Source organism: Sinohyriopsis cumingii, chromosome 8 (assembly GCF_028554795.1).
Source record: "Sinohyriopsis cumingii isolate HCF-2022 chromosome 8, ASM2855479v2, whole genome shotgun sequence".
Classification (NCBI taxonomy): Eukaryota; Metazoa; Mollusca; class Bivalvia; order Unionida; family Unionidae; genus Sinohyriopsis; species Sinohyriopsis cumingii.
In genome coordinates this window covers 46,206,402-46,229,738 of record NC_142968.1, presented here as the reverse complement: position 1 = coordinate 46,229,738, position 23,337 = coordinate 46,206,402, and positions in this window count along the sequence as shown.

Genomic DNA, 23,337 nt, shown 5'->3' with positions numbered 1-23,337 from the left:
TCATCTATATGATTAACATGATGCAACACGTTGCAAGTTATATGCATCCGCCTCCACTTGTAAGACAAATTCCCGCTAAACATAATCGAATCGAAAAATGTTGTTGCACGATTTTACCAAACAGAAAGGAAACATTTGAAAGAAACAAACTTTCGTCTTTTCTTTGACAACGTAACCAAAACTTTCATCAGCTACCGATTACGTATCAAATAAAAAATTAATGACATAATCTGGTGACAAGTTAGAAACAATCATTCGTGAATACCATCACGGGACAACAATAAAGACATTGCGAAATAGGATCATTCATCCCGGCGAACCAATGACACTAAATGTCCATTACCAGTGTTTCTTCTTGTTCTTTCTCCTGTTATGTAGCTTCTGTACCTTTAATCGATCTTGATAGCATTTTTGACATGTGTACCACGAGGATAATCATAATAATAATGAGAATAAGCCATTTCATTTCTTCCAAATCGTTCTGTAGTATAATAATCCGCTAGGGAACGCGTTATTTATATACAACCAGGCATGTTATCAAAGACATTCATCCTCTGTACACGGTTCAAAAATGATGATCCATAAAATGATCCTAAACGACAATATACAATGAAGCAAACAAAATTAAATCTGATCGTATCATTGATAAGTTATCCACTTAATATCAAAACGAAATGCTCGCTCTTTTCTTGAACGTGTCATGAAACAGACCATTTTCTAAAGCCAATACTTCTCAAATAATAACAAAATGGTGACCCAGTATTAAACGAAGCGCACGAGCTATTGCCGCAAAATATCCCTTACCAATAGTTATTGTTGTTGATGCCGTTTCTCCTGTTGTTGGGCTTGTTGCTGTCGTAGCTTCAGCCGATGTTGTAGGATGCCCTACAGAGGTAAATAAAACATAACAAGTAATATTTATTGCTTGATCTATGTGAAGAACATAGTGCAACACGTTGAAATTGTATCTACCTCTGAATCATCTCACCACACATCATCCAACCAGCAATAATCAAATTGAAAACTGTTCATGCACGAAAGTTCCAGATAGGAAGCATATCTTTCAAAATAAACCTCCACCTTGACTTTGACAACGTAACTATTTATTACAATACCCAAGCATTTCATATATAATTGAAATTAAATGACAAATGTCACCTATCCACTCCATTGCAGACAAAAGAAAGGTCGCCACATCAACTTAAATAGGAAATATTTTCTAAACAACACATATCACATCATGTCATAATTATGTTAAAGAATTGTGCATGGTGCTCAAGCTTATCGTTACTAGATAGCCCTTACCAATAGTAATTGTTGATGCCGTTTCTCCTGTTGTTGATGATGTTGCTGTGATAGCTTCAGACGATGTTGTATGTTCTACAGAGGTAAATCAATCATAATAATAAGAAAACATTAATTTTGTTCATCTATATGATTAACATGATGCAACACGTTGCAAGTTATATGTATCCACCTCCAACTCACCTCGCCACACAAATTCCCGCCAAATATAAACAAATTAAAAAGTGTTGCGCGAATTTATCAAGCAAAGGAAACATTTGAAGGAAAAATATTTCTTGTTTACTTTGACAACGTAACCATTACTTTCATAAGCTACCCATTACCTATCAAATCGAAAATTAATGACATAACCTGGTGACGAGTTAGAAACATAATCATTCGTGAAAACCAACACGGGACAGCAATAAAGACATTGCAAAATAGTAGCATTCATCCCGCCGAACCAATGACACAAAATGTCCATTACGAGTATTTCTTGTTCTTCCTTCTCCTGTTCATGCAGCTTCTGTACTTTCAATCGTTCTTGTCTCATTTTTGACATGTACCAGTAGGATAATCATAATAGTGAGAATAACCATTTCATTTCTTCCAAATCGTTCTCTAGGATAATAATCGGCTAGGGAACGTGTTATTTATATACAACCTGGCATGATATCAAGCACATTCATCCTTTGTTAATCGTTCAAAAATGGTAATCCATAAAATGATCAAAAAAGACACTATACAATGAAGCAAATAAAATTAAATATTGTCTTCTCATTGATACGTTATCCACTTAATATCAAAAACAATATACTCGCTCTTTTCTTGACCGTATCATGAAACAGGCCATTTTCTAAAGCCAATACTTCTCAAATAATATCAAATAGGTGACCAAGTATTATGCGAAGCGCACGAGCCCTTCCTGCAAAATATTCCTTACCAATAGTTATTGTTGTTGATGCCGTTTCTCCTGTTGTTGAGCTTGTTGCTGTGCTAGCTTCAGCCGATGTTGTAGGATGCTCTACAGAGGTAAATAAAACATAATAAACGTTTATTTGTTTAACTATGTGACGAAAATGATTCAACAAGTTGCAAGTTGTATCTACCCCTGAAACATCTCGCCACACATCATCCAACCAGCAATAATCAAATTGAAAACTGTTCATGCACGAAGTTAGCAAATAGGAAGCATACATTTCAAAATAAAACCTTCACCTTGACTTTGACAACGTAACCATTTATTTCAATACCCACGCATTTCCTATATAATTGAAATTAAATGACATATCACCTATCCACTCCATTGCAGACCTAAAAGAATGTTCGCCACATCAACTTAAATGAGGCAATATTTTCTCAACAACACATTTCACATCATATCACAATTCTGATAAAGAATTGTGCAAGGTGCTCGAGCTTTTCGCAAATAATAACTTTACCTGTAATCATTGTTGTTGATTCCGTCCCTCTTCCTGTTGATGTTGATGTAGCTTCAGGTGTTCTTACAGTTTGTTCAACAGAGGCACCCGAAGGGTCATAATTAGGAACATTTGCATTATTATTGGACAGGATGAACATGATGGAATACATTGAATGTTACGTGTGCATACCTTTCCCTGATCTCAACAATCATAATCAAGCCGATTATCATGGCATATATTCATGCAAGATATTACCAAACAGGTGACAAATCATCTAAAAACAGACACGCATCCTTACATGACAACACAAACATTCCGTATCAAATGGAAAATAACTGACCCATCTTGTGCGGGAAATCAATTCAAATTAAATTACTTTTCTTTTCCATGCCAGCAAATCGGACCACGGAGTTTCGATATGTCATTAATACGGGCGAAGCATTTAGGCAAAGTATCCCTTACCAGTGGTCTTCATTGTTGTTACTGCCGTTGATGTTTCTTCTGTAGTTTCCAGCGTCGTTGTAGCATTTTCGACAGACGTACCTGCAGGGTCATAATGATAATTAGACATTTCAGTTCCTTTCAAATCATTATATAGGATAACGATAATATGTATCTTCTTTATCTCGTACGTTAGGAGGAAAGTTAACGACATAATATAACGGTCAACAAACTTGATCCACAAAATAATCAAAACAGTTCCCACACATTTAACATAATTTTGTTCTTGACCTATCACTTATTTATCCTCTACATACCATAAATAAAATAAACGACAGTGTTTTCGATATTATTATAAACAAAACATTTTCAAGACCAAATACATCTCGAATAGTACAAAATATGTCAACAAATATGCAAACGACATGATCTATCGCTACTAGATAGCCCTTATCAATAGTAACTGTTGAGGCCGTTTCTTCTGTAGTTGTTGTTGCTTGTATAGATTCGGACGATGTTGTATGTTCTACAGAGGTAAATCAAACATAATAAACAGCAACATTCATTTTGTTCATCTATATGATTAACATGATGCAACACGTTGCAAGTTATATGTATCCGCCTCCACTTGTAAGACAAATTCCCGCCAAAACTAATCAAATCGAAAAATGTTGCACGATTTTACCAAACAGAAAGGAAACATATGAAGAAACAAACTTACGTCTTTACTTTGACAACGTAACCATTACTTTCATCAGCTGCCGATTACGTATCAAATAAAAAATTAATGACATAATCTGGTGACAAGTTAGAAACAATCATTCGTGAATACCATCACGGGACAACAATAAAGACATTGCGAAATAGGATCATTCATCCCGGCGAACCAATGACACTAAATGTCCATTACCAGTGTTTCTTCTTGTTCTTTCTCCTGTTGATGTAGCTTCTGTATTTTTCATCGTTCTTGTAGCCATTTCGACATGTGTACCAGGAAGATAATCATAATAATAATGAGAATAAGCCATCTCATTTCTTCCAAATCGTTCTGTAGGATAATCATCCGCTAGGGAACGTGTTATTTATATACAACCCGGCATGATATCAAGCACATTCATCCTTTGTTCACGGTTAAAAAAAGATAATCCTTAAAATGATCCTAAAAGACACCATACAATGAAGGAAACACAATTAAATCTGATCTTATCATAGATAAGTTACCCACTTAATGTCAAAAACGAAATGCTCGCTCTCTTCATGAACGTATCATGAAACATGCCATTTTCTAAAGAGAATACTTTTCAAATAATCTCAAAATGGTGACCAAGTCTTAAACGCGGCGCACGAGCTATTGCCGCAAAATATCCCTTACCAATAGTTATTGTTGTTGATGCCGTTTCTCCTGTTGTTGGGCTTGTTGCTGTCGTAGCTTCAGCCGATGTTGTAGGATGCTCTACAGAGGTAAATAAAACATAATAAGTAATATTTATTGCTTGATCTATGTGAAGAACATAGTGCAACACGTTGAAATTGTATCTACCTCTGAATCATCTCACCACACATCATCCAAACAGCAATAATCAAATTGAAAACTGTTCATGCACGAAAGTTCCAGATAGAAAGCATATATTTCAAAATAAACCTTCACCTTGACTTTGACAACGTAACTTTATTACAATACCCAAGCATTTCATATATAATTGAAATTAAATGACAAATGTCACCTATCCACTCCATTGCATGCATAAAAGAATGGTCGCCACATCAACTTAAATAGGAAATATTTTCTAAACAACACATATCACATCATGTCATAATTATGTTAAAGAATTGTGCAAGGTGCTCGAGCTTATCGTTACTAGATAGCCCTTACCAATAGTAATTGTTGAGGCCGTTTCTCCTGTTGTTGATGTTGCAGTGATAGCTTCAGACGATGTTGTATGTTCTACAGAGGTAAATCAAACACAATAATGAGAATACATTTATTTTGTTCATCTATATGATTAACATGATGCAACACGTTGCAAGTTATATGCATCCGCCTCCACTTGTAAGACAAATTCCAGCTAAACATAATCGAATCGAAAAATGTTGTTGCACGATTTTACCAAACAGAAAGGAAACATTTGAAAGAAACAAACTTTCGTCTTTTCTTTGACAACGTAACCAAAACTTTCATCAGCTACCGATTACGTATCAAATAAAAAATTAATGACATAATCTGGTGACAAGTTAGAAACAATCATTCGTGAATACCATCACGGGACAACAATAAAGACATTGCAAAATAGGATCATTCATCCCGGCGAACCAATGACACTAAATGTCCATTACCAGTGTTTCTTCTTGGTCTTTCTCCTGTTATGTAGCTTCTGTACCTTTAATCGATCTTGATAGCATTTTTGACATGTGTACCAGGAGGATAATCATAATAATAATGAGAATAAGCCATTTCATTTCTTCCAAATCGTTCTGTAGTATAATAATCCGCTAGGGAACGCGTTATTTATATACAACCAGGCATGTTATCAAAGACATTCATCCTCTGTACACGGTTCAAAAATGATGATCCATAAAATGATCCTAAACGACAATATACAATGAAGCAAACAAAATTAAATCTGATCGTATCATTGATAAGTTATCCACTTAATATCAAAACGAAATGCTCGCTCTTTTCTTGAACGTGTCATGAAACAGACCATTTTCTAAAGCCAATACTTCTCAAATAATAACAAAATGGTGACCCAGTATTAAACGAAGCGCACGAGCTATTGCCGCAAAATATCCCTTACCAATAGTTATTGTTGTTGATGCCGTTTCTCCTGTTGTTGGGCTTGTTGCTGTCGTAGCTTCAGCCGATGTTGTAGGATGCCCTACAGAGGTAAATAAAACATAACAAGTAATATTTATTGCTTGATCTATGTGAAGAACATAGTGCAACACGTTGAAATTTTATCTACCTCTGAATCATCTCACCACACATCATCCAACCAGCAATAATCAAATTGAAAACTGTTCATGCACGAAAGTTCCAGATAGGAAGCATATCTTTCAAAATAAACCTCCACCTTGACTTTGACAACGTAACTATTTATTACAATACCCAAGCATTTCATATATAATTGAAATTAAATGACAAATGTCACCTATCCACTCCATTGCAGACAAAAGAAAGGTCGCCACATCAACTTAAATAGGAAATATTTTCTAAACAACACATATCACATCATGTCATAATTATGTTAAAGAATTGTGCATGGTGCTCAAGCTTATCGTTACTAGATAGCCCTTACCAATAGTAATTGTTGATGCCGTTTCTCCTGTTGTTGATGATGTTGCTGTGATAGCTTCAGACGATGTTGTATGTTCTACAGAGGTAAATCAATCATAATAATAAGAAAACATTAATTTTGTTCATCTATATGATTAACATGATGCAACACGTTGCAAGTTATATGTATCCACCTCCAACTCACCTCGCCACACAAATTCCCGCCAAATATAAACAAATTAAAAAGTGTTGCGCGAATTTATCAAGCAAAGGAAACATTTGAAGGAAAAATATTTCTTGTTTACTTTGACAACGTAACCATTACTTTCATAAGCTACCCATTACCTATCAAATCGAAAATTAATGACATAACCTGGTGACGAGTTAGAAACATAATCATTCGTGAAAACCAACACGGGACAGCAATAAAGACATTGCAAAATAGTAGCATTCATCCCGCCGAACCAATGACACAAAATGTCCATTACGAGTATTTCTTGTTCTTCCTTCTCCTGTTCATGCAGCTTCTGTACTTTCAATCGTTCTTGTCTCATTTTTGACATGTACCAGTAGGATAATCATAATAGTGAGAATAACCATTTCATTTCTTCCAAATCGTTCTCTAGGATAATAATCGGCTAGGGAACGTGTTATTTATATACAACCTGGCATGATATCAAGCACATTCATCCTTTGTTAATCGTTCAAAAATGGTAATCCATAAAATGATCAAAAAAGACACTATACAATGAAGCAAATAAAATTAAATATTGTCTTCTCATTGATACGTTATCCACTTAATATCAAAAACAATATACTCGCTCTTTTCTTGACCGTATCATGAAACAGGCCATTTTCTAAAGCCAATACTTCTCAAATAATATCAAATAGGTGACCAAGTATTATGCGAAGCGCACGAGCCCTTCCTGCAAAATATTCCTTACCAATAGTTATTGTTGTTGATGCCGTTTCTCCTGTTGTTGAGCTTGTTGCTGTGCTAGCTTCAGCCGATGTTGTAGGATGCTCTACAGAGGTAAATAAAACATAATAAACGTTTATTTGTTTAACTATGTGACGAAAATGATTCAACAAGTTGCAAGTTGTATCTACCCCTGAAACATCTCGCCACACATCATCCAACCAGCAATAATCAAATTGAAAACTGTTCATGCACGAAGTTAGCAAATAGGAAGCATACATTTCAAAATAAAACCTTCACCTTGACTTTGACAACGTAACCATTTATTTCAATACCCACGCATTTCCTATATAATTGAAATTAAATGACATATCACCTATCCACTCCATTGCAGACCTAAAAGAATGTTCGCCACATCAACTTAAATGAGGCAATATTTTCTCAACAACACATTTCACATCATATCACAATTCTGATAAAGAATTGTGCAAGGTGCTCGAGCTTTTCGCAAATAATAACTTTACCTGTAATCATTGTTGTTGATTCCGTCCCTCTTCCTGTTGATGTTGATGTAGCTTCAGGTGTTCTTACAGTTTGTTCAACAGAGGCACCCGAAGGGTCATAATTAGGAACATTTGCATTATTATTGGACAGGATGAACATGATGGAATACATTGAATGTTACGTGTGCATACCTTTCCCTGATCTCAACAATCATAATCAAGCCGATTATCATGGCATATATTCATGCAAGATATTACCAAACAGGTGACAAATCATCTAAAAACAGACACGCATCCTTACATGACAACACAAACATTCCGTATCAAATGGAAAATAACTGACCCATCTTGTGCGGGAAATCAATTCAAATTAAATTACTTTTCTTTTCCATGCCAGCAAATCGGACCACGGAGTTTCGATATGTCATTAATACGGGCGAAGCATTTAGGCAAAGTATCCCTTACCAGTGGTCTTCATTGTTGTTACTGCCGTTGATGTTTCTTCTGTAGTTTCCAGCGTCGTTGTAGCATTTTCGACAGACGTACCTGCAGGGTCATAATGATAATTAGACATTTCAGTTCCTTTCAAATCATTATATAGGATAACGATAATATGTATCTTCTTTATCTCGTACGTTAGGAGGAAAGTTAACGACATAATATAACGGTCAACAAACTTGATCCACAAAATAATCAAAACAGTTCCCACACATTTAACATAATTTTGTTCTTGACCTATCACTTATTTATCCTCTACATACCATAAATAAAATAAACGACAGTGTTTTCGATATTATTATAAACAAAACATTTTCAAGACCAAATACATCTCGAATAGTACAAAATATGTCAACAAATATACAAACGACATGATCTATCGCTACTAGATAGCCCTTATCAATAGTAACTGTTGAGGCCGTTTCTTCTGTAGTTGTTGTTGCTTGTATAGATTCGGACGATGTTGTATGTTCTACAGAGGTAAATCAAACATAATAAACAGCAACATTCATTTTGTTCATCTATATGATTAACATGATGCAACACGTTGCAAGTTATATGTATCCGCCTCCACTTGTAAGACAAATTCCCGCCAAAACTAATCAAATCGAAAAATGTTGCACGATTTTACCAAACAGAAAGGAAACATATGAAGAAACAAACTTACGTCTTTACTTTGACAACGTAACCATTACTTTCATCAGCTGCCGATTACGTATCAAATAAAAAATTAATGACATAATCTGGTGACAAGTTAGAAACAATCATTCGTGAATACCATCACGGGACAACAATAAAGACATTGCGAAATAGGATCATTCATCCCGGCGAACCAATGACACTAAATGTCCATTACCAGTGTTTCTTCTTGTTCTTTCTCCTGTTGATGTAGCTTCTGTATTTTTCATCGTTCTTGTAGCCATTTCGACATGTGTACCAGGAAGATAATCATAATAATAATGAGAATAAGCCATCTCATTTCTTCCAAATCGTTCTGTAGGATAATCATCCGCTAGGGAACGTGTTATTTATATACAACCCGGCATGATATCAAGCACATTCATCCTTTGTTCACGGTTAAAAAAAGATAATCCTTAAAATGATCCTAAAAGACACCATACAATGAAGCAAACACAATTAAATCTGATCTTATCATAGATAAGTTACCCACTTAATGTCAAAAACGAAATGCTCGCTCTCTTCATGAACGTATCATGAAACATGCCATTTTCTAAAGAGAATACTTTTCAAATAATCTCAAAATGGTGACCAAGTCTTAAACGCGGCGCACGAGCTATTGCCGCAAAATATCCCTTACCAATAGTTATTGTTGTTGATGCCGTTTCTCCTGTTGTTGGGCTTGTTGCTGTCGTAGCTTCAGCCGATGTTGTAGGATGCTCTACAGAGGTAAATAAAACATAATAAGTAATATTTATTGCTTGATCTATGTGAAGAACATAGTGCAACACGTTGAAATTGTATCTACCTCTGAATCATCTCACCACACATCATCCAAACAGCAATAATCAAATTGAAAACTGTTCATGCACGAAAGTTCCAGATAGAAAGCATATATTTCAAAATAAACCTTCACCTTGACTTTGACAACGTAACTTTATTACAATACCCAAGCATTTCATATATAATTGAAATTAAATGACAAATGTCACCTATCCACTCCATTGCATACATAAAAGAATGGTCGCCACATCAACTTAAATAGGAAATATTTTCTAAACAACACATATCACATCATGTCATAATTATGTTAAAGAATTGTGCAAGGTGCTCGAGCTTATCGTTACTAGATAGCCCTTACCAATAGTAATTGTTGAGGCCGTTTCTCCTGTTGTTGATGCTGCAGTTATAGCTTCAGACGATGTTGTATGTTCTACAGAGGTAAATCAAACACAATAATGAGAATACATTTATTTTGTTCATCTATATGATTAACATGATGCAACACGTTGCAAGTTATATGCATCCGCCTCCACTTGTAAGACAAATTCCAGCTAAACATAATCGAATCGAAAAATGTTGTTGCACGATTTTACCAAACAGAAAGGAAACATTTGAAAGAAACAAACTTTCGTCTTTTCTTTGACAACGTAACCAAAACTTTCATCAGCTACCGATTACGTATCAAATAAAAAATTAATGACATAATCTGGTGACAAGTTAGAAACAATCATTCGTGAATACCATCACGGGACAACAATAAAGACATTGCGAAATAGGATCATTCATCCCGGCGAACCAATGACACTAAATGTCCATTACCAGTGTTTCTTCTTGTTCTTTCTCCTGTTATGTAGCTTCTGTACCTTTAATCGATCTTGATAGCATTTTTGACATGTGTACCACGAGGATAATCATAATAATAATGAGAATAAGCCATTTTATTTCTTCCAAATCGTTCTTTAGTATAATAATCCGCTAGGGAACGCGTTATTTATATACAACCAGGCATGTTATCAAAGACATTCATCCTCTGTACACGGTTCAAAAATGATGATCCATAAAATGATCCTAAACGACAATATACAATGAAGCAAACAAAATTAAATCTGATCGTATCATTGATAAGTTATCCACTTAATATCAAAACGAAATGCTCGCTCTTTTCTTGAACGTGTCATGAAACAGACCATTTTCTAAAGCCAATACTTCTCAAATAATAACAAAATGGTGACCCAGTATTAAACGAAGCGCACGAGCTATTGCCGCAAAATATCCCTTACCAATAGTTATTGTTGTTGATGCCGTTTCTCCTGTTGTTGGGCTTGTTGCTGTCGTAGCTTCAGCCGATGTTGTAGGATGCCCTACAGAGGTAAATAAAACATAACAAGTAATATTTATTGCTTGATCTATGTGAAGAACATAGTGCAACACGTTGAAATTGTATCTACCTCTGAATCATCTCACCACACATCATCCAACCAGCAATAATCAAATTGAAAACTGTTCATGCACGAAAGTTCCAGATAGGAAGCATATCTTTCAAAATAAACCTCCACCTTGACTTTGACAACGTAACTATTTATTACAATACCCAAGCATTTCATATATAATTGAAATTAAATGACAAATGTCACCTATCCACTCCATTGCAGACAAAAGAAAGGTCGCCACATCAACTTAAATAGGAAATATTTTCTAAACAACACATATCACATCATGTCATAATTATGTTAAAGAATTGTGCATGGTGCTCAAGCTTATCGTTGCTAGATAGCCCTTACCAATAGTAATTGTTGATGCCGTTTCTCCTGTTGTTGATGATGTTGCTGTGATAGCTTCAGACGATGTTGTATGTTCTACAGAGGTAAATCAATCATAATAATAAGAAAACATTAATTTTGTTCATCTATATGATTAACATGATGCAACACGTTGCAAGTTATATGTATCCACCTCCAACTCACCTCGCCACACAAATTCCCGCCAAATATAAACAAATTAAAAAGTGTTGCGCGAATTTATCAAGCAAAGGAAACATTTGAAGGAAAAATATTTCTTGTTTACTTTGACAACGTAACCATTACTTTCATAAGCTACCCATTACCTATCAAATCGAAAATTAATGACATAACCTGGTGACGAGTTAGAAACATAATCATTCGTGAAAACCAACACGGGACAGCAATAAAGACATTGCAAAATAGTAGCATTCATCCCGCCGAACCAATGACACAAAATGTCCATTACGAGTATTTCTTGTTCTTCCTTCTCCTGTTCATGCAGCTTCTGTACTTTCAATCGTTCTTGTCTCATTTTTGACATGTACCAGTAGGATAATCATAATAGTGAGAATAACCATTTCATTTCTTCCAAATCGTTCTCTAGGATAATAATCGGCTAGGGAACGTGTTATTTATATACAACCTGGCATGATATCAAGCACATTCATCCTTTGTTAATCGTTCAAAAATGGTAATCCATAAAATGATCAAAAAAGACACTATACAATGAAGCAAATAAAATTAAATATTGTCTTCTCATTGATACGTTATCCACTTAATATCAAAAACAATATACTCGCTCTTTTCTTGACCGTATCATGAAACAGGCCATTTTCTAAAGCCAATACTTCTCAAATAATATCAAATAGGTGACCAAGTATTATGCGAAGCGCACGAGCCCTTCCTGCAAAATATTCCTTACCAATAGTTATTGTTGTTGATGCCGTTTCTCCTGTTGTTGAGCTTGTTGCTGTGCTAGCTTCAGCCGATGTTGTAGGATGCTCTACAGAGGTAAATAAAACATAATCAACGTTTATTTGTTTAACTATGTGACGAAAATGATTCAACAAGTTGCAAGTTGTATCTACCCCTGAAACATCTCGCCACACATCATCCAACCAGCAATAATCAAATTGAAAACTGTTCATGCACGAAGTTAGCAAATAGGAAGCATACATTTCAAAATAAAACCTTCACCTTGACTTTGACAACGTAACCATTTATTTCAATACCCACGCATTTCCTATATAATTGAAATTAAATGACATATCACCTATCCACTCCATTGCAGACCTAAAAGAATGTTCGCCACATCAACTTAAATGAGGCAATATTTTCTCAACAACACATTTCACATCATATCACAATTCTGATAAAGAATTGTGCAAGGTGCTCGAGCTTTTCGCAAATAATAACTTTACCTGTAATCATTGTTGTTGATTCCGTCCCTCTTCCTGTTGATGTTGATGTAGCTTCAGGTGTTCTTACAGTTTGTTCAACAGAGGCACCCGAAGGGTCATAATTAGGAACATTTGCATTATTATTGGACAGGATGAACATGATGGAATACATTGAATGTTACGTGTGCATACCTTTCCCTGATCTCAACAATCATAATCAAGCCGATTATCATGGCATATATTCATGCAAGATATTACCAAACAGGTGACAAATCATCTAAAAACAGACACGCATCCTTACATGACAACACAAACATTCCGTATCAAATGGAAAATAACTGACCCATCTTGTGCGGGAAATCAATTCAAATTAAATTACTTTTCTTTTCCATGCCAGCAAATCGGACCACGGAGTTTCGATATGTCATTAATACGGGCGAAGCATTTAGGCAAAGTATCCCTTACCAGTGGTCTTCATTGTTGTTACTGCCGTTGATGTTTCTTCTGTAGTTTCCAGCGTCGTTGTAGCATTTTCGACAGACGTACCTGCAGGGTCATAATGATAATTAGACATTTCAGTTCCTTTCAAATCATTATATAGGATAACGATAATATGTATCTTCTTTATCTCGTACGTTAGGAGGAAAGTTAACGACATAATATAACGGTCAACAAACTTGATCCACAAAATAATCAAAACAGTTCCCACACATTTAACATAATTTTGTTCTTGACCTATCACTTATTTATCCTCTACATACCATAAATAAAATAAACGACAGTGTTTTCGATATTATTATAAACAAAACATTTTCAAGACCAAATACATCTCGAATAGTACAAAATATGTCAACAAATATGCAAACGACATGATCTATCGCTACTAGATAGCCCTTATCAATAGTAACTGTTGAGGCCGTTTCTTCTGTAGTTGTTGTTGCTTGTATAGATTCGGACGATGTTGTATGTTCTACAGAGGTAAATCAAACATAATAAACAGCAACATTCATTTTGTTCATCTATATGATTAACATGATGCAACACGTTGCAAGTTATATGTATCCGCCTCCACTTGTAAGACAAATTCCCGCCAAAACTAATCAAATCGAAAAATGTTGCACGATTTTACCAAACAGAAAGGAAACATATGAAGAAACAAACTTACGTCTTTACTTTGACAACGTAACCATTACTTTCATCAGCTGCCGATTACGTATCAAATAAAAAATTAATGACATAATCTGGTGACAAGTTAGAAACAATCATTCGTGAATACCATCACGGGACAACAATAAAGACATTGCGAAATAGGATCATTCATCCCGGCGAACCAATGACACTAAATGTCCATTACCAGTGTTTCTTCTTGTTCTTTCTCCTGTTGATGTAGCTTCTGTATTTTTCATCGTTCTTGTAGCCATTTCGACATGTGTACCAGGAAGATAATCATAATAATAATGAGAATAAGCCATCTCATTTCTTCCAAATCGTTCTGTAGGATAATCATCCGCTAGGGAACGTGTTATTTATATACAACCCGGCATGATATCAAGCACATTCATCCTTTGTTCACGGTTAAAAAAAGATAATCCTTAAAATGATCCTAAAAGACACCATACAATGAAGCAAACACAATTAAATCTGATCTTATCATAGATAAGTTACCCACTTAATGTCAAAAACGAAATGCTCGCTCTCTTCATGAACGTATCATGAAACATGCCATTTTCTAAAGAGAATACTTTTCAAATAATCTCAAAATGGTGACCAAGTCTTAAACGCGGCGCACGAGCTATTGCCGCAAAATATCCCTTACCAATAGTTATTGTTGTTGATGCCGTTTCTCCTGTTGTTGGGCTTGTTGCTGTCGTAGCTTCAGCCGATGTTGTAGGATGCTCTACAGAGGTAAATAAAACATAATAAGTAATATTTATTGCTTGATCTATGTGAAGAACATAGTGCAACACGTTGAAATTGTATCTACCTCTGAATCATCTCACCACACATCATCCAAACAGCAATAATCAAATTGAAAACTGTTCATGCACGAAAGTTCCAGATAGAAAGCATATATTTCAAAATAAACCTTCACCTTGACTTTGACAACGTAACTTTATTACAATACCCAAGCATTTCATATATAATTGAAATTAAATGACAAATGTCACCTATCCACTCCATTGCATACATAAAAGAATGGTCGCCACATCAACTTAAATAGGAAATATTTTCTAAACAACACATATCACATCATGTCATAATTATGTTAAAGAATTGTGCAAGGTGCTCGAGCTTATCGTTACTAGATAGCCCTTACCAATAGTAATTGTTGAGGCCGTTTCTCCTGTTGTTGATGTTGCAGTGATAGCTTCAGACGATGTAGTATGTTCTACAGAGGTAAATCAAACACAATAATGAGAATACATTTATTTTGTTCATCTATATGATTAACATGATGCAACACGTTGCAAGTTATATGCATCCGCCTCCACTTGTAAGACAAATTCCCGCTAAACATAATCGAATCGAAAAATGTTGTTGCACGATTTTACCAAACAGAAAGGAAACATTTGAAAGAAACAAACTTTCGTCTTTTCTTTGACAACGTAACCAAAACTTTCATCAGCTACCGATTACGTATCAAATAAAAAATTAATGACATAATCTGGTGACAAGTTAGAAACAATCATTCGTGAATACCATCACGGGACAACAATAAAGACATTGCAAAATAGGATCATTCATCCCGGCGAACCAATGACACTAAATGTCCATTACCAGTGTTTCTTCTTGTTCTTTCTCCTGTTATGTAGCTTCTGTACCTTTAATCGATCTTGATAGCATTTTTGACATGTGTACCACGAGGATAATCATAATAATAATGAGAATAAGCCATTTCATTTCTTCCAAATCGTTCTGTAGTATAATAATCCGCTAGGGAACGCGTTATTTATATACAACCAGGCATGTTATCAAAGACATTCATCCTCTGTACACGGTTCAAAAATGATGATCCATAAAATGATCCTAAACGACAATATACAATGAAGCAAACAAAATTAAATCTGATCGTATCATTGATAAGTTATCCACTTAATATCAAAACGAAATGCTCGCTCTTTTCTTGAACGTGTCATGAAACAGACCATTTTCTAAAGCCAATACTTCTCAAATAATAACAAAATGGTGACCCAGTATTAAACGAAGCGCACGAGCTATTGCCGCAAAATATCCCTTACCAATAGTTATTGTTGTTGATGCCGTTTCTCCTGTTGTTGGGCTTGTTGCTGTCGTAGCTTCAGCCGATGTTGTAGGATGCCCTACAGAGGTAAATAAAACATAACAAGTAATATTTATTGCTTGATCTATGTGAAGAACATAGTGCAACACGTTGAAATTTTATCTACCTCTGAATCATCTCACCACACATCATCCAACCAGCAATAATCAAATTGAAAACTGTTCATGCACGAAAGTTCCAGATAGGAAGCATATCTTTCAAAATAAACCTCCACCTTGACTTTGACAACGTAACTATTTATTACAATACCCAAGCATTTCATATATAATTGAAATTAAATGACAAATGTCACCTATCCACTCCATTGCAGACAAAAGAAAGGTCGCCACATCAACTTAAATAGGAAATATTTTCTAAACAACACATATCACATCATGTCATAATTATGTTAAAGAATTGTGCATGGTGCTCAAGCTTATCGTTACTAGATAGCCCTTACCAATAGTAATTGTTGATGCCGTTTCTCCTGTTGTTGATGATGTTGCTGTGATAGCTTCAGACGATGTTGTATGTTCTACAGAGGTAAATCAATCATAATAATAAGAAAACATTAATTTTGTTCATCTATATGATTAACATGATGCAACACGTTGCAAGTTATATGTATCCACCTCCAACTCACCTCGCCACACAAATTCCCGCCAAATATAAACAAATTAAAAAGTGTTGCGCGAATTTATCAAGCAAAGGAAACATTTGAAGGAAAAATATTTCTTGTTTACTTTGACAACGTAACCATTACTTTCATAAGCTACCCATTACCTATCAAATCGAAAATTAATGACATAACCTGGTGACGAGTTAGAAACATAATCATTCGTGAAAACCAACACGGGACAGCAATAAAGACATTGCAAAATAGTAGCATTCATCCCGCCGAACCAATGACACAAAATGTCCATTACGAGTATTTCTTGTTCTTCCTTCTCCTGTTCATGCAGCTTCTGTACTTTCAATCGTTCTTGTCTCATTTTTGACATGTACCAGTAGGATAATCATAATAGTGAGAATAACCATTTCATTTCTTCCAAATCGTTCTCTAGGATAATAATCGGCTAGGGAACGTGTTATTTATATACAACCTGGCATGATATCAAGCACATTCATCCTTTGTTAATCGTTCAAAAATGGTAATCCATAAAATGATCAAAAAAGACACTATACAATGAAGCAAATAAAATTAAATATTGTCTTCTCATTGATACGTTATCCACTTAATATCAAAAACAATATACTCGCTCTTTTCTTGACCGTATCATGAAACAGGCCATTTTCTAAAGCCAATACTTCTCAAATAATATCAAATAGGTGACCAAGTATTATGCGAAGCGCACGAGCCCTTCCTGCAAAATATTCCTTACCAATAGTTATTGTTGTTGATGCCGTTTCTCCTGTTGTTGAGCTTGTTGCTGTGCTAGCTTCAGCCGATGTTGTAGGATGCTCTACAGAGGTAAATAAAACATAATAAACGTTTATTTGTTGAACTATGTGACGAAAATGATTCAACAAGTTGCAAGTTGTATCTACCCCTGAAACATCTCGCCACACATCATCCAACCAGCAATAATCAAATTGAAAACTGTTCATGCACGAAGTTAGCAAATAGGAAGCATACATTTCAAAATAAAACCTTCACCTTGACTTTGACAACGTAACCATTTATTTCAATACCCACGCATTTCCTATATAATTGAAATTAAATGACATATCACCTATCCACTCCATTGCAGACCTAAAAGAATGTTCGCCACATCAACTTAAATGAGGCAATATTTTCTCAACAACACATTTCACATCATATCACAATTCTGATAAAGAATTGTGCAAGGTGCTCGAGCTTTTCGCAAATAATAACTTTACCTGTAATCATTGTTGTTGATTCCGTCCCTCTTCCTGTTGATGTTGATGTAGCTTCAGGTGTTCTTACAGTTTGTTCAACAGAGGCACCCGAAGGGTCATAATTAGGAACATTTGCATTATTATTGGACAGGATGAACATGATGGAATACATTGAATGTTACGTGTGCATACCTTTCCCTGATCTCAACAATCATAATCAAGCCGATTATCATGGCATATATTCATGCAAGATATTACCAAAAACATGATAACACAAACATTCCATATCAAATGGAAAATAACTGACCCATCTTGTGCGGGAAATCAATTCAAATTAAATTACTTTTCTTTTCCATGCCAGCAAATCGGACCACGGAGTTTCGATATGTCATTAATACGGGCGAAGCATTTAGGCAAAGTATCCCTTACCAGTGGTCTTCATTGTTGTTACTGCCGTTGATGTTTCTTCTGTAGTTTCCAGCGTCGTTGTAGCATTTTCGACAGACGTACCTGCAGGGTCATAATGATAATTAGACATTTCAGTTCCTTTCAAATCATTATATAGGATAACGATAATATGTATCTTCTTTATCTCGTACGTTAGGAGGCAAGTTAACGACATAATATAACGGTCAACAAACTTGATCCACAAAATAATCAAAACAGTTCCCACACATTTAACATAATTTTGTTCTTGACCTATCACTTATTTATCCTCTACATACCATAAATAAAATAAACGACAGTGTTTTCGATATTATTATAAACAAAACATTTTCAAGACCAAATACATCTCGAATAGTACAAAATATGTCAACAAATATGCAAACGACATGATCTATCGCTACTAGATAGCCCTTATCAATAGTAACTGTTGAGGCCGTTTCTTCTGTAGTTGTTGTTGCTTGTATAGATTCGGACGATGTTGTATGTTCTACAGAGGTAAATCAAACATAATAAACAGCAACATTCATTTTGTTCATCTATATGATTAACATGATGCAACACGTTGCAAGTTATATGTATCCGCCTCCACTTGTAAGACAAATTCCCGCCAAAACTAATCAAATCGAAAAATGTTGCACGATTTTACCAAACAGAAAGGAAACATATGAAGAAACAAACTTACGTCTTTACTTTGACAACGTAACCATTACTTTCATCAGCTGCCGATTACGTATCAAATAAAAAATTAATGACATAATCTGGTGACAAGTTAGAAACAATCATTCGTGAATACCATCACGGGACAACAATAAAGACATTGCGAAATAGGATCATTCATCCCGGCGAACCAATGACACTAAATGTCCATTACCAGTGTTTCTTCTTGTTCTTTCTCCTGTTGATGTAGCTTCTGTATTTTTCATCGTTCTTGTAGCCATTTCGACATGTGTACCAGGAAGATAATCATAATAATAATGAGAATAAGCCATCTCATTTCTTCCAAATCGTTCTGTAGGATAATCATCCGCTAGGGAACGTGTTATTTATATACAACCCGGCATGATATCAAGCACATTCATCCTTTGTTCACGGTTAAAAAAAGATAATCCTTAAAATGATCCTAAAAGACACCATACAATGAAGCAAACACAATTAAATCTGATCTTATCATAGATAAGTTACCCACTTAATGTCAAAAACGAAATGCTCGCTCTCTTCATGAACGTATCATGAAACATGCCATTTTCTAAAGAGAATACTTTTCAAATAATCTCAAAATGGTGACCAAGTCTTAAACGCGGCGCACGAGCTATTGCCGCAAAATATCCCTTACCAATAGTTATTGTTGTTGATGCCGTTTCTCCTGTTGTTGGGCTTGTTGCTGTCGTAGCTTCAGCCGATGTTGTAGGATGCTCTACAGAGGTAAATAAAACATAATAAGTAATATTTATTGCTTGATCTATGTGAAGAACATAGTGCAACACGTTGAAATTGTATCTACCTCTGAATCATCTCACCACACATCATCCAACCAGCAATAATCAAATTGAAAACTGTTCATGCACGAAAGTTCCAGATAGAAAGCATATATTTCAAAATAAACCTTCACCTTGACTTTGACAACGTAACTTTATTACAATACCCAAGCATTTCATATATAATTGAAATTAAACGACAAATGTCACCTATCCACTCCATTGCATACATAAAAGAATGGTCGCCACATCAACTTAAATAGGAAATATTTTCTAAACAACACATATCACATCATGTCATAATTATGTTAAAGAATTGTGCAAGGTGCTCGAGCTTATCGTTACTAGATAGCCCTTACCAATAGTAATTGTTGAGGCCGTTTCTCCTGTTGTTGATGTTGCAGTGATAGCTTCAGACGATGTAGTATGTTCTACAGAGGTAAATCAAACACAATAATGAGAATACATTTATTTTGTTCATCTATATGATTAACATGATGCAACACGTTGCAAGTTATATGCATCCGCCTCCACTTGTAAGACAAATTCCAGCTAAACATAATCGAATCGAAAAATGTTGTTGCACGATTTTACCAAACAGAAAGGAAACATTTGAAAGAAACAAACTTTCGTCTTTTCTTTGACAACGTAACCAAAACTTTCATCAGCTACCGATTACGTATCAAATAAAAAATTAATGACATAATCTGGTGACAAGTTAGAAACAATCATTCGTGAATACCATCACGGGACAACAATAAAGACATTGCGAAATAGGATCATTCATCCCGGCGAACCAATGACACTAAATGTCCATTACCAGTGTTTCTTCTTGTTCTTTCTCCTGTTATGTAGCTTCTGTACCTTTAATCGATCTTGATAGCATTTTTGACATGTGTACCACGAGGATAATCATAATAATAATGAGAATAAGCCATTTCATTTCTTCCAAATCGTTCTGTAGTATAATAATCCGCTAGGGAACGCGTTATTTATATACAACCAGGCATGTTATCAAAGACATTCATCCTCTGTACACGGTTCAAAAATGATGATCCATAAAATGATCCTAAACGACAATATACAATGAAGCAAACAAAATTAAATCTGATCGTATCATTGATAAGTTATCCACTTAATATCAAAACGAAATGCTCGCTCTTTTCTTGAACGTGTCATGAAACAGACCATTTTCTAAAGCCAATACTTCTCAAATAATAACAAAATGGTGACCCAGTATTAAACGAAGCGCACGAGCTATTGCCGCAAAATATCCCTTACCAATAGTTATTGTTGTTGATGCCGTTTCTCCTGTTGTTGGGCTTGTTGCTGTCGTAGCTTCAGCCGATGTTGTAGGATGCCCTACAGAGGTAAATAAAACATAACAAGTAATATTTATTGCTTGATCTATGTGAAGAACATAGTGCAACACGTTGAAATTGTATCTACCTCTGAATCATCTCACCACACATCATCCAACCAGCAATAATCAAATTGAAAACTGTTCATGCACGAAAGTTCCAGATAGGAAGCATATCTTTCAAAATAAACCTCCACCTTGACTTTGACAACGTAACTATTTATTACAATACCCAAGCATTTCATATATAATTGAAATTAAATGACAAATGTCACCTATCCACTCCATTGCAGACAAAAGAAAGGTCGCCACATCAACTTAAATAGGAAATATTTTCTAAACAACACATATCACATCATGTCATAATTATGTTAAAGAATTGTGCATGGTGCTCAAGCTTATCGTTACTAGATAGCCCTTACCAATAGTAATTGTTGATGCCGTTTCTCCTGTTGTTGATGATGTTGCTGTGATAGCTTCAGACGATGTTGTATGTTCTACAGAGGTAAATCAATCATAATAATAAGAAAACATTAATTTTGTTCATCTATATGATTAACATGATGCAACACGTTGCAAGTTATATATATCCACCTCCAACTCACCTCGCCACACAAATTCCCGCCAAATATAAACAAATTAAAAAGTGTTGCGCGAATTTATCAAGCAAAGGAAACATTTGAAGGAAAAATATTTCTTGTTTACTTTGACAACGTAACCATTACTTTCATAAGCTACCCATTACCTATCAAATCGAAAATTAATGACATAACCTGGTGACGAGTTAGAAACATAATCATTCGTGAAAACCAACACGGGACAGCAATAAAGACATTGCAAAATAGTAGCATTCATCCCGCCGAACCAATGACACAAAATGTCCATTACGAGTATTTCTTGTTCTTCCTTCTCCTGTTCATGCAGCTTCTGTACTTTCAATCGTTCTTGTCTCATTTTTGACATGTACCAGTAGGATAATCATAATAGTGAGAATAACCATTTCATTTCTTCCAAATCGTTCTCTAGGATAATAATCGGCTAGGGAACGTGTTATTTATATACAACCTGGCATGATATCAAGCACATTCATCCTTTGTTAATCGTTCAAAAATGGTAATCCATAAAATGATCAAAAAAGACACTATACAATGAAGCAAATAAAATTAAATATTGTCTTCTCATTGATACGTTATCCACTTAATATCAAAAACAATATACTCGCTCTTTTCTTGACCGTATCATGAAACAGGCCATTTTCTAAAGCCAATACTTCTCAAATAATATCAAATAGGTGACCAAGTATTATGCGAAGCGCACGAGCCCTTCCTGCAAAATATTCCTTACCAATAGTTATTGTTGTTGATGCCGTTTCTCCTGTTGTTGAGCTTGTTGCTGTGCTAGCTTCAGCCGATGTTGTAGGATGCTCTACAGAGGTAAATAAAACATAATCAACGTTTATTTGTTTAACTATGTGACGAAAATGATTCAACAAGTTGCAAGTTGTATCTACCCCTGAAACATCTCGCCACACATCATCCAACCAGCAATAATCAAATTGAAAACTGTTCATGCACGAAGTTAGCAAATAGGAAGCATACATTTCAAAATAAAACCTTCACCTTGACTTTGACAACGTAACCATTTATTTCAATACCCACGCATTTCCTATATAATTGAAATTAAATGACATATCACCTATCCACTCCATTGCAGACCTAAAAGAATGTTCGCCACATCAACTTAAATGAGGCAATATTTTCTCAACAACACATTTCACATCATATCACAATTCTGATAAAGAATTGTGCAAGGTGCTCGAGCTTTTCGCAAATAATAACTTTACCTGTAATCATTGTTGTTGATTCCGTCCCTCTTCCTGTTGATGTTGATGTAGCTTCAGGTGTTCTTACAGTTTGTTCAACAGAGGCAC